This window comes from Panulirus ornatus, chromosome 62 (assembly GCF_036320965.1).
Source record: "Panulirus ornatus isolate Po-2019 chromosome 62, ASM3632096v1, whole genome shotgun sequence".
Lineage (NCBI taxonomy): Eukaryota > Metazoa > Arthropoda > Malacostraca > Decapoda > Palinuridae > Panulirus > Panulirus ornatus.
The window spans coordinates 5,207,533-5,223,145 of record NC_092285.1 but is presented as its reverse complement, the minus strand read 5'-3'; the positions used below and the strand labels follow the sequence as shown (position 1 = coordinate 5,223,145).

Here is a 15,613-nt window from a genome sequence, read left to right as displayed (position 1 = left end):
GTTTGATTGAGTAAGTAATGAAAGGGTAAGAGAAATGTGTGGTAATAAAAAGAGTGTGGTTGAGAGAGCAGAAGAGGGTGTATTGAAATGGTTTGGTCACATGGAGAGCATGAGTGAGGAAAGATTGACCAAGAGGACATATGTGTCAGAGGTGGAGGGAACAAGGAGAAGTGGGAGACCAAATTGGAGGTGGAAGGATGGAGTGAAAAAGATTTTGTCATCGAGGCCTGAACATGCAGGAGGGTGAAAGGCGTACACGATGTGGTATACTGGGGTCAACGGGCCGTCAATGGACTGAATCAGGACATGTGAAACGTCTGCAGTAGACTATGGATAGTTCTGTGGGGCCTGGATGTGGACATGGAGATGTGGTTTTGATGCATAACTCACGTCCGTGAGTGGGTGTGGCCTTTCTTCGTCTGTTCCGGGCGCTTCCTCGCATACGCAGGAGGTGGCGATGCGAACGAATGAAGGCGAGAAAATATATATATATATATATATATATATATATATATATATATATATATATATATATATATATATATAATAAATTTTAATAAATTCCACTGCAATACCATCCAAACCTGCTGCCTTGCCGGCTTTCATCTTCCGCAAAGCTTTTACTACCTCTTCTCTGTTTACCAAATCATTTTCCCTAACCCTCTCACTTTGCACACCACCTCGACCAAAACACCCTATATCTGCCACTCTGTCATCAGACACATTTAACAAACCTTCAAAATACTCACTCCATCTCCTTCTCACATCACCACTACTTGTTGTCACCTCCCCATTTGCGCCCTTCACTGAAGTTCCCATTTGCTCCCTTGTCTTACGCACTTTATTTACCTCCTTCCAGAACATCTTTTTATTCTCCCTAAAATTTACTGATAGTCTCTCACCCCAACTCTCATTTGCCCTTTTTTTCACCTCTTGCACCTTTCTCTTGACCTCCTGTCTCTTTCTTTTATACTTCTCCCACTCAATTGCATTTTTTCCCTGCAAAAATCGTCCAAATGCCTCTCTCTTCTCTTTCACTAATAATCTTACTTCTTCATCCCACCACTCACTACCCTTTCTAAACAACCCACCTCCCACTCTTCTCATGCCACAAGCATCTTTTGCGCAATCCATCACTGATTCCCTAAATACATCCCATTCCTCCCCCACTCCCCTTACTTCCATTGTTCTCACCTTTTTCCATTCTGTACACAGTCTCTCCTGGTACTTCCTCACACAGGTCTCCTTCCCAAGCTCACTTACTCTCACCACCTTCTTCACCCCAACATTCACTCTTCTTTTCTGAAAACCCATACTAATCTTCACCTTAGCCTCCACAAGATAATGATCAGACATCCCTCCAGTTGCACCTCTCAGCACATTAACATCCAAAAGTCTCTCTTTCGCACGCCTGTCAATTAACACGTAATCCAATAACGCTCTCTGGCCATCTCTCCTACTTACATAAGTATACTTATGTATATCTCGCTTTTTAAACCAGGTATTCCCAATCATCAGTCCTTTTTCAGCACATAAATCTACAAGCTCTTCACCATTTCCATTTACAACACTGAACACCCCATGTATACCATTTATTCCCTCAACTGCCACATTACTCACCTTTGCATTCAAATCACCCATCACTATAACCCGGTCTCGTGCATCAAAACCACTAACACACTCATTCAGCTGCTCCCAAAACACTTGCCTCTCATGATCTTTCTTCTCATGCCCAGGTGCATATGCACCAATAATCACCCACCTCTCTCCATCAACTTTCAGTTTTACCCATATTAATCGAGAATTTACTTTCTTACATTCTATCACATACTCCCACAACTCCTGTTTCAGGAGTATTGCTACTCCTTCCCTTGCTCTTGTCCTCTCACTAACCCCTAAAAAAGGGGGTGACTGTATTGTTGACTGGTTGGTAAGGTTATTTAATGTATGTATGACTCATGGTGAGGTGCCTGAGGATTGGCGGAATGCGTGCATAGTGCCATTGTACAAAGGCAAAGGGGATAAGAGTGAGTGCTCAAATTACAGAGGTATAAGTTTGTTGAGTATTCCTGGTAAATTATATGGGAGGGTATTGATTGAGAGGGTGAAGGCATGTACAGAGCATCAGATTGGGGAAGAGCAGTGTGGTTTCAGAAGTGGTAGAGGATGTGTGGATCAGGTGTTTGCTTTGAAGAATGTATGTGAGAAATACTTAGAAAAGCAAATGGATTTGTATGTAGCATTTATGGATCTGGAGAAGGCATATGATAGAGTTGATAGAGATGCTCTGTGGAAGGTATTAAGAATATATGGTGTGGGAGGAAAGTTGTTAGAAGCAGTGAAAAGTTTTTATCGAGGATGTAAGGCATGTGTACGTGTAGGAAGAGAGGAAAGTGATTGGTTCTCAGTGAATGTAGGTTTGCGGCAGGGGTGTGTGATGTCTCCATGGTTGTTTAATTTGTTTATGGATGGGGTTGTTAGGGAGGTAAATGCAAGAGTTTTGGAAAGAGGGGCAAGTATGAAGTCTGTTGGGGATGAGAGAGCTTTGGAAGTGAGTCAGTTGTTGTTCGCTGATGATACAGCGCTGGTGGCTGATTCATGTGAGAAACTGCAGAAGCTGGTGACTGAGTTTGGTAAAGTGTGTGGAAGAAGAAAGTTAAGAGTAAATGTGAATAAGAGCAAGGTTATTAGGTACAGTAGGGTTGAGGGTCAAGTCAATTGGGAGGTGAGTTTGAATGGAGAAAAACTGGAGGAAGTGAAGTGTTTTAGATATCTGGGAGTGGATCTGGCAGCGGATGGAACCATGGAAGCGGAAGTGGATCATAGGGTGGGGGAGGGGGCGAAAATTCTGGGGGCCTTGAAGAATGTGTGGAAGTCGAGAACATTATCTCGGAAAGCAAAAATGGGTATGTTTGAAGGAATAGTGGTTCCAACAATGTTGTATGGTTGCGAGGCGTGGGCTATGGATAGAGTTGTGCGCAGGAGGATGGATGTGCTGGAAATGAGATGTTTGAGGACAATGTGTGGTGTGAGGTGGTTTGATCGAGTGAGTAACGTAAGGGTAAGAGAGATGTGTGGAAATAAAAAGAGCGTGGTTGAGAGAGCAGAAGAGGGTGTTTTGAAGTGGTTTGGGCACATGGAGAGAATGAGTGAGGAAAGATTGACCAAGAGGATATATGTGTCGGAGGTGGAGGGAGCAAGGAGAAGAGGGAGACCAAATTGGAGGTGGAAAGATGGAGTGAAAAAGATTTTGTGTGATCGGGGCCTGAACATGCAGGAGGGTGAAAGGAGGGCAAGGAATAGAGTGAATTGGAGCGATGTGGTATACCGGGGTTGACGTGCTGTCAGTGGATTGAATCAAGGCATGTGAAGCGTCTGGGGTAAACCATGGAAAGCTGTGTAGGTATGTATATTTGCGTGTGTGGACGTATGTGTGTACATGTGTATGGGGGGGGTTGGGCCATTTCTTTCGTCTGTTTCCTTGCGCTACCTCGCAAACGCGGGAGACAGCGACAAAGTATAAAAAAAAAAAGTTTGTTGAGTATTCCTGGTAAATTATATGGGAGGGTATTGATTGAGAGGGTGAAGGCATGTACAGAGCATCAGATTGGGGAAGAGCAGTGTGGTTTCAGAAGTGGTAGAGTATGTGTGGATCAGGTGTTTGCTTTGAAGAATGTATGTGAGAAATACTTAGAAAAGCAAATGGATTTGTATGTAGCATTTATGGATCTGGAGAAGGCATATGATAGAATTGATAGAGATGCTCTGTGGAAGGTATTAAGAATATATGGTGTGGGAGGCAAGTTGTTAGAAGCAGTGAAAAGTTTTTATCGAGGATGTAAGGCATGTGTACGTGTAGGAAGAGAGGAAAGTGATTGGTTCTCAGTGAATGTAGGTTTGCGGCAGGGATGTGTGATGTCTCCATGGTTGTTTAATTTGTTTATGGATGGGGTTGTTAGGGAGGTAAATGCAAGAGTCTTGGAAAGAGGGGCAAGTATGAAGTCTGTTGGGGATGAGAGAGCTTTGGAAGTGAGTCAGTTGTTGTTCGCTGATGATACAGCGCTGGTGGCTGATTCATGTGAGAAACTGCAGAAGCTGGTGACGGAGTTTGGTAAAGTGTGTGGAAGAAGAAAGTTAAGAGTAAATGTGAATAAGAGCAAGGTTATTAGGTACAGTAGGGTTGAGGGTCAAGTCAATTGGGAGGTGAGTTTGAATGGAGAAAAACTGGAGGAAGTGAAGTGCTTTAGATATCTGGGAGTGGATCTGGCAGCGGATGGAACCATGGAAGCGGAAGTGGATCATAGGGTGGGGGAGGGGGCGAAAATTCTGGGAGCCTTGAAGAATGTGTGGAAGTCGAGAACATTATCTCGGAAAGCAAAAATGGGTATGTTTGAAGGAATAGTGGTTCCAACAATGTTGTATGGTTGCGAGGCGTAAGCTATGGATAGAGTTGTGCGCAGGAGGATGGATGTGCTGGAAATGAGATGTCTGAGGACAATGTGTGGTGTGAGGTGGTTTGATCGAGTAAGTAACGTAAGGGTAAGAGAGATGTGTGGAAATAAAAAGAGCGTGGTTGAGAGAGCAGAAGAGGGTGTTTTGAAATGGTTTGGGCACATGGAGAGAATGAGTGAGGAAAGGTTGACCAAGAGGATATATGTGTCGGAGGTGGAGGGAACGAGGAGAAGAGGGAGACCAAATTGGAGGTGGAAAGATGGAGCGAAAAAGATTTTGTGTCATCGGGGCCTGAACATACAGGAGGGTGAAAGGAGGGCAAGGAATAGAGTGAATTGGAGCGATGTGGTGTACCGGGGTTGACGTGCTGTCAGTGGATTGAATCAGGACATGTGAAGCGTCTGGGGTAAACCATGGAATGCTGTGTAGGTATGTATATTTGCGTGTGTGGACGTATGTATATACATGTGTATGGGGGGGGTTGGGCCATTTCTTTCGTCTGTTTCCTTGCGCTACCTCGCAAACGCGGGAGACAGCGAAAAAGTATAAATATATATATATATATATATATATATATATATATATATATATATATATATATATATATCTTTCTTTCAAACTATTCGCCATTTCCCGCATTAGCGAGGTAGCGTTAAGAACAGAGGACTGGGCCTTTGAGGGAATACCCTCACCTGGCCCAATTCTCTGTTCCTTCTTTTGGAAAATTAAAAAAAAAAACGAGAGGGGAGGATTTCCAGCCCCCCGTTCCCTCCCCTTTTAGTCGCCTTCTACGACACGCAGGGAATACGTGGGAAGTATTCTTTCTCCCCTATCCCCTGGGAAATATATATATATATATATATATATATATATATATATATATATATATATATATATATATATATATATATTCCTATGAGTACACGGGGAAAATGAAACACGAAAAGTTCCCAAGTGCACTTTCGTGTAATAATCACATCAGGGGAGACACAAGAGAGAAATACAAGTCAGTTGATATACATCGAAGAGACGAAGCTAGGACGCCATATGTATATATATTGTTATGTTGCGATTCCTTTCTGGAAGGTCCGTTATTTATATATACTATGCACACTTGATAACTATATTAACGCTATGGGATTCCAGCAAACACTAGGGTTGAATCTATATATAATACAAGTAATAAGAATACGAGATGATAAACATATTAATCGGGTACAAACACTTTCGTTACCACTTACCCATTTAGTATTCCACATCCTACATTCCAGGTCAGGTTTCAGACCAGGAGATCTCTTTCCTTTATGACAAGTTGACCATAAAAGCATGACACAAGACACTTATTTATTCGTTGGCCAATTTTGTGACAAGTATCGTTACACTCAGACCTGACGTGACACAGTATAACATCTTACAATCTAGGGCAGCGGTGGCTACGGGGTTCGAGACAGTGAAAGCCTACATTACCTTGCTGGGCTCGGCACTGCTGAAGGAATCGACTCCCAGACGATCGTCTGGGCCTTTGATCTGAAGGACCAGCAAGGTAGGAACAGCTAGCCACGCCTCGACCCGCCACCTATGGCTACGATAGGTCAGAATGACACAATTGCCCTTGATAGGTCAAGAGACTGATTGTCACGCCCTCATCTTGACGTGATTGGCTGAAGGAGGCCTAAGGTCCGGCCCACATACCGTCTAACGTCCCAACCCTACATCTCTGATGACACAACAAGGATGGGTGGGCGACCTCTCCCAGGCATGACCTCGCGGCTGACCCCGGGTCACCTGACCATGGGACCTGAGTAGTGATTAGCAGGTCGGATGCAGGACGAGCCGCTGATCTTGGTCACCTGACCTTAGGTGTGTGAGATGACAGGTATACGTGGCACTGGTCCAGAAATCCCATGGGACCTCCCCTCCTCCCAGGTCACCATGCGTGTTATGTAAGCATACAAATTCTCTATCATAGACACTACGAACACCCAGGTTCGTAAATATATATATATATATATATATATATATATATATATATATATATATATATTCATTTATTATTGTTCAGGCCCAGATCACTCAAAATCTTTTTCACTCCATCCTTCCACCTCCAATTTGGTCTCCCACTTCTCCTCGTTCCCTCCACCTCCGACACATATATCCTCTTGGTCAATCTTTCCTCACTCATTCTCTCCATGTGACCAAACCATTTCAAAACACCCTCTTCTGCTCTCTCAACCACACTGTTTTTATTTCCAGACATCTCTCTTACCCTTACGTTACTTACTCGATCAAACCACCTCACACCACATACTGTCCTCAAACATCTCATTTCCAGCACATCCACCCTCCTGCGCACAACTCTATCCATAGCCCACGCCTCGCAACCATACATTGTTGGAACCACTATTCCTTCAAACATACCCATTTTTGCTTTCCGAGATAATGTTCTCGACTTCCAAACATTCTTCAATGCTCCCAGAATTTTCGCCCCCTTCCCCACCCTATGATTCACTTCCGCTTCCATGGTTCCATCCGCTGCCAGATCCACTCCCAGATATTTAAAACACTTTACTTCCTCCAGTTTTTCTCCATTCAAACTTACCCCCCAATTGACTTGACCCTCAACCCTACTGTACCTAATAACCTTGCTCTTATTTACATTTACTCTTAACTTTCTTCTTTCACACGCTTTACCAAACTCAGTCACCAGCTTCTGCAGTTTCTCACATGAATCAGCCACCAGCGCTGTATCATCAGCGAACAACAACTGACTCACTTCCAAAGCTCTCTCATCCACAACAGACTTCATACTTGCCCCTCTTTCCAAAACTGTTGCATTCACCTCCCTAACAACCCCATCCATAAACAAATTAAACAACCATGGAGACATCACACACCCCTGCCGCAAATCTACATTCACTGAGAACCAATCACTTTCCTCTCTTCCTACACGTACACATGCCTTACATCCTCGATAAAAACTTTTCACTGCTTCTAACAACTTGCCTCCCACACCATATATTCTTAATACCTTCCACAGAGCATCTCTATCAACTCTATCATATGCCTTCTCAAGATCCATAAATACTACATACAAATCCATTTGCTTTTCTAAGTATTTCTCACATACATTCTTCAAAGCAAACACCTGATCCACACATCCTCTACCACTTCTGAAAGCATACTGCTCTTCCCCAGTCTGATGCTCTGAACATGCCTTCACCCTCTCAATCAATACCCTCCCATATAATTTCCCAGGAATACTCTACAGACTTATACCTCTGTAATTTAAGCACTCACTCTTATCCCCTTTGCCTTTGTACAATGGCACTATGCAAGCATTCCGCCAATCCTCAGGCACCTCACCATGAATCATGCATACATTAAATAACGTTACCAACCAGCCAACAATACAGTCACCCCCTTTTTTAATAAATTCCACTGCAATACCATCCAAACCTGCTGCCTTGCCGGCTTTCATCTTCCGTAAAGCTTTTACTACCTCTTCTCTGTTTACCAAATCATTTTCCCTATCCCTCTCACTTTGCACACCAGCTCGACCAAAACACCCTATATCTGCCACTCTATCATCAAACACATTCAACAAACCTTCAAAATACTCACTCCATCTCCTTCTCACAACACCACTACTTGTTATCACCTCCCCATTTGCCCCCGTCACTGAAGTTCCCATTTGCTCCATTGTCTTACGCACTTTATTTTCCTCCTTCCAAAACATCTTTTTATTCTCCCCAAAATTTAATGATATTCTCTCACCCCAACTTTCATTTGCCCTCTTTTTCACCTCTTGCACCTTTCTCTTGACTTCCTGCCTCTTTCTTTTATTCATCTCCCACTCATTTGCATTATTTCCCTGCAAAAATCGTCCAAATGCCTCCCTCTTCTCTTTCACTAACAATCTTACTTCTTCATCCCACCACTCACTACCCTTTCTAATCAACCCACCTCCCACTCTTCTCATGCCACAAGCATCTTTTGCGCAAGCCATCACTGCTTCCCTAAATACATCCCATTCCTCCCCCGCTCCGCTTACCTCGTTTGTTCTCACCTTTCTCCATTCTGTACTCAGTCTCTCCTGGTACTTCCTCACACAAGTCTCCTTCCCAAGCTCACTTACTCTCACCACTCTCTTCACCCCAACATTCTCTCTTCTTTTCTGACAACCCCTACAAATCTTCACCTTCGCCTCCACAAGATAATGATCAGACATCCCTCCAGTTACACCTCTCAGCACATTAACATCCAAAAGTCTCTCTTTCGCGCGCCTATCAATTAACACGTAATCCAATAACGCTCTCTGGCCATCTCTCCTACTTACATACGTATACTGATGTATATCTCTCTTTTTAAACCAGGTATTCCCAATCACCAGTCCTTTTTCAGCACATAAATCTACAAGCTCTTCACCATTTCCATTTACAACACTGAACACCCCATGTATACCAATTATTCCCTCAATTGCCACATTACTCACCTTTGAATTCTAATCACCCATCACTATAACCCAGTCTTGTGCATCAAAACCACTAGCACACTCATTCAGCTGCTCCCAAAACACTTGCCTATCATGATCTTTCTTTTCATGCCCAGGTGCATATGCACCAATAATCACCCATCTCTCTTTATCAACTTTCAGTTTTACCCATATCAATCTAGAATTTACTTTCTTACACTCTATCACATACTCCCACAACTCCTGTTTCAGGAGTAGTGCTACTCCTTCCCTTAATCTTGTCCTCTCACTAACCCCCGACTTTACTCCCAAGACATTCCCAAACCACTCTTCCCCTTTACCCTTGAGCTTCGTTTCACTCAGAGCCAAAACATCTAGGTTCCTTTCCTCAAACATACTACCTATCTCTCCTTTTTCCTCATCTTGTTACATCCACACACATTTAGACACCCCAATCTGAGCCTTCGAGGAGGATGAACACTCCCTGCGTGACTCCTTCTGTTTCCCATTTTAGAAAGTCAAATACAAGGAGGGAAGGGTTTCTGGCCCCCCGCTCCCGTTCCCTTTAGTCGCCTTCTACGACACGTGAGGAATGCGTGGGTAGGAAAAGAGGAAAGTGATTGGTTCCCAGTGAATGTTGGTTTACGGCACATGAGAAACTGCAAAAGTGGATAGAACCATGGAAGCGGAAGTGAGCCACAGGGTGAGGGAGGGGGCGAAGATTCTAGGAGCGTTGCAGAATGTGTGGAAAGGAGTAATGGGTATGTTTGAAGGAATATTGGTTCCAACAATGTTATATGGTTGCGAGGCGTGGGCTAGGGCTGTGCGGAGGAGAGTGGATGTGTTGGAAATTAAATGTCTGAGGATAATTTGTGGTGTGAGGTGGTTTGATCGAGTAAGTAATGAAAGAGTAATGTGTATGATAAGATGTGGAAGTTAATTACATTAGAATAATGTGTATCAAAACATGCGGACGTTTATCATCATATCAGAGTATTGTGTATCATAAGATGTGGAAGTTGATCAGATTAGAATAAAGTGTATCATAACTACAAGTGAGAATAATCAGATATGTTTCCAGCAAGTCAGCGTCAGTAGTCGCTACGATCCAAGGAAGAAGGGGTGGCTTGGAAAAATTGCGACACGGATGGCAAGTCCTCCGTCGGCACTGGCGTGTCCTCTGAGTTTTCACTCATCTTGATGAGAATGTTCTTCAAGAATCCCATACGCCCTTTGAAGCCCTGTAGGTCCGTGCACAGGATCAAAGTTGGGACTGTTTTCATTTCTGTCGCCGGCCAGCCCAACGTGCTCTGCAGGGGTCGGGTGGCTTCGGCTTCCATGGAGGTGTACACTGCCAGCAGTTGGGACACGTTCGACATGGTGTATAAGTTACCGGACCGGCCGAGATGGTCTGAGTTACTCAAGACGCCAATGGGATACTTCTTCAGGTATTCGTCCATAAGGCTCACAGCAGCCTTGGGCAGGTCCTCTTGCCCATTCAGGAGAATGATCATTCCAGATCTATGTTTCAGGTCCTCCTTGACCATAAGGAGGGCCTCAACGACCTGAGGGTGTTGGAAGTATCTCCAGAGGCGAGTCAAGTAGCCCTCGTTCTCACGGTCCCTGAGCAGATCATGACATTCCTTCTGAAAGGTCGCAAACTCCACGTCAGGAGTCGCTACGACACGGAATAGGAACTTCCATTCCGAGGAATACATGATGACAACAGGAACCTCCACCCAGGACTTAACAACATTCAGGATTGTAACGAGCTGGCCCATCTGGGAGACGTCGATGAGTATAACCAGCCTGGGAGGAGGTGCTTGCTTGACAGGAGTCCTGCACTCCAATGTGGGACAGGGATGAGTTGCTACACGGGTGGCGGAGCCTCCGTCGGTTCTGCTGACGGGTTCTTGAACAACGCTATCATCGCTGACGGGTTCTTGAACAACGCTATCAGCGCTGACGGGTTCTTGAACAACGCTATCAGCACTGACGGGTTCTTGAACAACGCTATCAGCACTGGCGGGTTCTTGAACAACGCTATCAGCACTGACGGGTTCTTGAACAACGCTATCAGCACTGTCGGGTTCTTGAACAACGCTATCAGCACTGACGGGTTCTTGAACAACGCTATCAGCACTGGCGGGTTCTTGAACAACGCTATCAGCACTGACGGGTTCTTGAACAACGCTATCAGCACTGGCGGGTTCTTGAACAACGCTATCAGCACTGGCGGGTTCTTGAACAACGCTATCAGCACTGACGGGTTCTTGAACAACGCTATCAGCGCTGACGGGTTCTTGAACAACGCTATCAGCACTGACGGGTTCTTGAACAACGCTATCAGCACTGGCGGGTTCTTGAACAACGCTATCAGCACTGGCGGGTTCTTGAACAACGCTATCAGCACTGACGGGTTCTTGAACAACGCTATCAGCACTGTCGGGTTCTTGAACAACGCTATCAGCACTGACGGCTTCTTGAACAACGCTATCAGCACTGGCGGGTTCTTGAACAACGCTATCAGCACTGACGGGTTCTTGAACAACGCTATCAGCACTGGCGGGTTCTTGAACAACGCTATCAGCACTGACGGGTTCTTGAACTACGCTATCAGCACTGACGGGTTCTTGAACAACGCTATCAGCACTGACGGGTTCTTGAACAACGCTATCAGCGATGACGGGTTCTTGAACAACGCTATCAGCGATGACGGGTTCTTGAACAACGCTATCAGCGATGACTCGGCTGACAGGGAAGAAGCCGGGTTGGAAGGTTGCGGTGTTGCTGGAGACTAAGCCGTCGTTGTCTTCAATCATCATCTCCACAGAGATGTGAGCCGGTACTTTGCCGATGTCGAAGAAGAGAGTTAGTGCCTCATCTTCGGCCATGGACCCGAATCTCAAGACGGTCTGGCCATCTTCAACTTCGCAGTCGCACGGGCCACAAGTACGCTCCGCCCCGTTGATGGCCAATGAGTCGATCTTGAGGACGATCTTGTGTGCCATATTACAGGCCTGAGTGATCACCCTGATAAGATCATCCTCCGTCTCTATTGCCGACCTGAAGAAGTTATTTTCCCCCTCTATGTCAACGGGGATGGCGTCTCTGTTGACCAGGGCGAGTGGGATGTTTTTCAGGTAGGAGCGGTGGCTATTTAAGGCTTGGGGTATCAGGAGGGTCTGATCCTTCTGCAGGAGCATGATCCTGCCTGACTCCTCGTGGACGGCGTCCCAGGCCAGGTCCAGGGCCTTAGGGATGGGGGCGGCCTTCTTCCTCAGGCGGGAGACAGCCCGCCTCCACCACTTGCACTTATCCTTGCAAGCCTTCCGGATCTTCTTGAGGTCTGTGTCAGCACTGAGGGTGCAGCTTTTCACCCACTTCCACTTGTTGGAGTAGACCACAACCAGAGGAGGCTTAGGCAATGAGGACAGACAGTCGGCCACGCCGCTGGACAGCATGTCGAAATCACCATATTCGACAATGAGGGCCAACCTTTTGGGCAGCAGTCGATGTAAAGCAGTTTTCCATCTATCGAGCCTGAGGGGCAGCCCTATCTCTCGCCTCTTCCTCTGGGAAAGGTATACATGCACCGTGTCACTTGAGTCGTGGCAGACTCCATCTTCGGCGTCAACGTCTCCTTCGTCAGATGAGTCGTGGCAGACTCCATCTTCGGCATCAACGTCTCCTTCGTCAGATGAGTCATGGCAGACACCATCTTCGGCATCAACGTCTCCTTCGTCAGATGAGTCATGGCAGACACCATCTTCGGCTTCAACGTCTCCTTCGTCAGATGAGTCATGGCAGACACCATCTTCGGCTTCAACGTCTCCTTCGTCAGATGAGTCATGGCAGACACCATCTTCGGCGTCAACGTCTCCGTCAGTTGAGTCATGGCAGACACCATCTTCAGCGTCAACGTCTCCTTCGTCAGATGAGTCATGGCAGATATCATCGGCGTCGACATACTCTTCGTCAGAGGATTCATGGCAGAGACCATCTTTGGCGTCAAGGTCTCCTTCGTCAGATGAGTCATGGCAGAGACCGCCTTCGGCGTCGACATACTCTTCGTCAGATGAGTCATGGCAGATATCATCGGCGTCGACATACTCTTCGTCAGAGGAGTCGTGGTAGACACCATCTTCGGCGTCAATGTCTCTTTCGTCAGTTGAGTCATGGCAGACACCATCTTTGGTTGCCCTCAGTCGGACTTCGTGCACACCCTCGAGGGGCGTGTCGTCGTTGTCCATGACGACCTCCTACAAGGCGAGCCACAGGAAGACGAACCAGAGACAATCGAAGGAGAATTCCTGGGAGAAGTAACTGTGGTAGTCCTCCTCCTGCGTGATGAAGGGCAAGGAGAGTCCCAGGGAGACAAGGGCTGCAAGAAGCACCGTTCGTATCATGATACACAAAAAACTTAGAGATATTTTCAGTGATTAAGGAAAAATAAAAATCCACAACGGAGGAAAATGTAAGATTTGCGAAAGGTGCCTCGGTGAAGGAGGGGATCTTCATGTGGCGGTGACATAGGGCGGCATAATTTTGTGGGGTTAATTAAAGGAGAGGCAAGAAGTGAGGCAGAGCGTTAGTGAAGATGCTCAGTAGTCTGGTACAGCCTTAGTTAAGATGGTTTGTCGTCTGGTAGAGCTTTAGTGAAGATGCTTGTTCGTCTGGCAGAGAGGTAGTGAAGATGCTTGGTCGTCTGGCAGGGTGGTAGTGAAGATGCTTGGTCGTCTGGCAGAGTGTTAGTGAAGATGCTTGGTCGTCTGGCAGAGTGTTAGTGAAGATGCTTGGTCGTCTGGCAGAGTGGTAGTGAAGATTCTTGGTCGTCTGGCAGAGTGGTAGTGAAGATGCTTGGTCGTCTGGCAGAGTGTTAGTGAAGATGCTTGGTCGTCTGGCAGAGTGGTAGTGAAGATGCCTGGTCGTCTGGCAGAGTGGTAGTGAAGATGCTTGGTCGTCTGGCAGAGCGTTAGTGAAGATGCTTGGTCGTCTGGCAGAGTGGTAGTGAAGATGGCTGGTCGTCTGGCAGAGTGGTAGTGAAGATGCTTGGTCGTCTGGCAGAGCGTTAGTGAAGATGCTTGGTCGTCTGGCAGAGTGGTAGTGAAGATACTTGGTCATCTGGCAGATTGGTAGTGAAGATGCTTGGTCGGCTGGCAGAGTGGTAGTGAAGATGCTTGGTCGTCTGGCAGAGTGGTAGTGAAGATGCTTGGTCGCCTGGGAGAGTGGTAGTGAAGATGCTTGGTCGCCTGGGAGAGTGGTAGTGAAGATGCTTGGTCGTCTGGCAGATCGTTAGTGAAGATTATTGGTCGTCTGGCAGAGTGGTAGTGAAGATGCTTGGTCGTCTGGCAGAGTGGTAGTAAAGATACGTGGAGAGAGGTACTTGAAGGGCAACCAAATGTTCGTTGCTGACGCATTAAGTTGAGCTTACTTACCTGCTCGAAATAGGGACTCCGATGAGGAGTTTGAAAATGTTGATGCTTTCGCATTTCTAACAATGGGCTGTCATGGGATAGACTTAGTCAGGCAAGAGACGAATGGGGACAACACATTACACACTCTGAAAAGTATCATCCAACAAGCTCTACTAGACGACAAACCATCTATACTAACGCTGTACCAGATTACCAAGTATCTTCACTACCACTCTGCCAGACGACCAAGCATCTTCACTACCACTCTGCCAGACGACCAAGCATCTTCACTACCTCTCTGCCAAACGACCAGGCATCTTCACTACCACTCTGCCAGACTACCAAGCATCTTTACTAACGCTCTGCCAGACGACCAAGCATCTTTACTAACGCTCTGCCAGACGACCAAGCATCTTCACTACCACTCTGCCAGACTACCAAGCATCTTTACTAACGCTCTGCCAGACGACCAAGCATCTTTACTAACACTCTGCCAGACGACCAAGCATCTTCACTACCACTCTGCCAGACGACCAAGCATCTTCACTACCACTCTGCCAGACTACCAAGCATCTTTACTAACGCTCTGCCAGACGACCAAGCATCTTTACTAACGCTCTGCCAGACGACCAAGCATCTTCACTAACACTCTGCCAGACGACCAAGCATCTTCACTACCACTCTGCCAGACTACCAAGCATCTTTACTAACGCTCTGCCAGACGACCAAGCATCTTTACTAACGCTCTGCCAGACGACCAAGCATCTTCACTAACACTCTGCCAGACGACCAAGCATCTTCACTACCACTCTGCCAGACTACCAAGCATCTTTACTAACGCTCTGCCAGACGACCAAGCATCTTCACTACCACCCTGCCAGACGACCAAGCATCTTCACTACCTCTCTGCCAGACGACCAAGCATCTTCACTAAAGCTCTACCAGACGACAAACCATCTTAACTAAGGCTGTACCAGACTACTAAGCATCTTCACTAACACTCTGCCAGACGACCAAGCATCTTCACTAACACTCTGCCAGACGACCAAGCATCTTCACTACCACCCTGCCAGACGACCAAGCATCTTCACTACCTCTCTGCCAGACGAACAAACATCTTCACTAAAGCTCTACCAGACGACAAACCATCTTAACTAAGGCTGTACCAGACTACTAAGCATCTTCACTAACACTCTGCCAGACGACCAAGCATCTTCACTAACACTCTGCCAGACGACCAAGCATCTTCACTACCACCCTGCCAGACGACCAA

General features: G+C 46.3%; 2 protein-coding genes across 2 annotated transcripts in view; one reads left to right on the top strand and one right to left on the bottom strand.

Annotated features, from left to right (window-relative positions):
* LOC139745709 (uncharacterized) overlaps window positions 1-15,613 on the top strand; it is a 509,563-nt gene that overhangs the window by 249,851 nt on the left and 244,099 nt on the right. The window lies entirely within an intron of this gene.
* Window positions 1-15,613, bottom strand: part of LOC139745708 (uncharacterized) — an 88,185-nt gene that overhangs the window by 30,445 nt on the left and 42,127 nt on the right. The window lies entirely within an intron of this gene.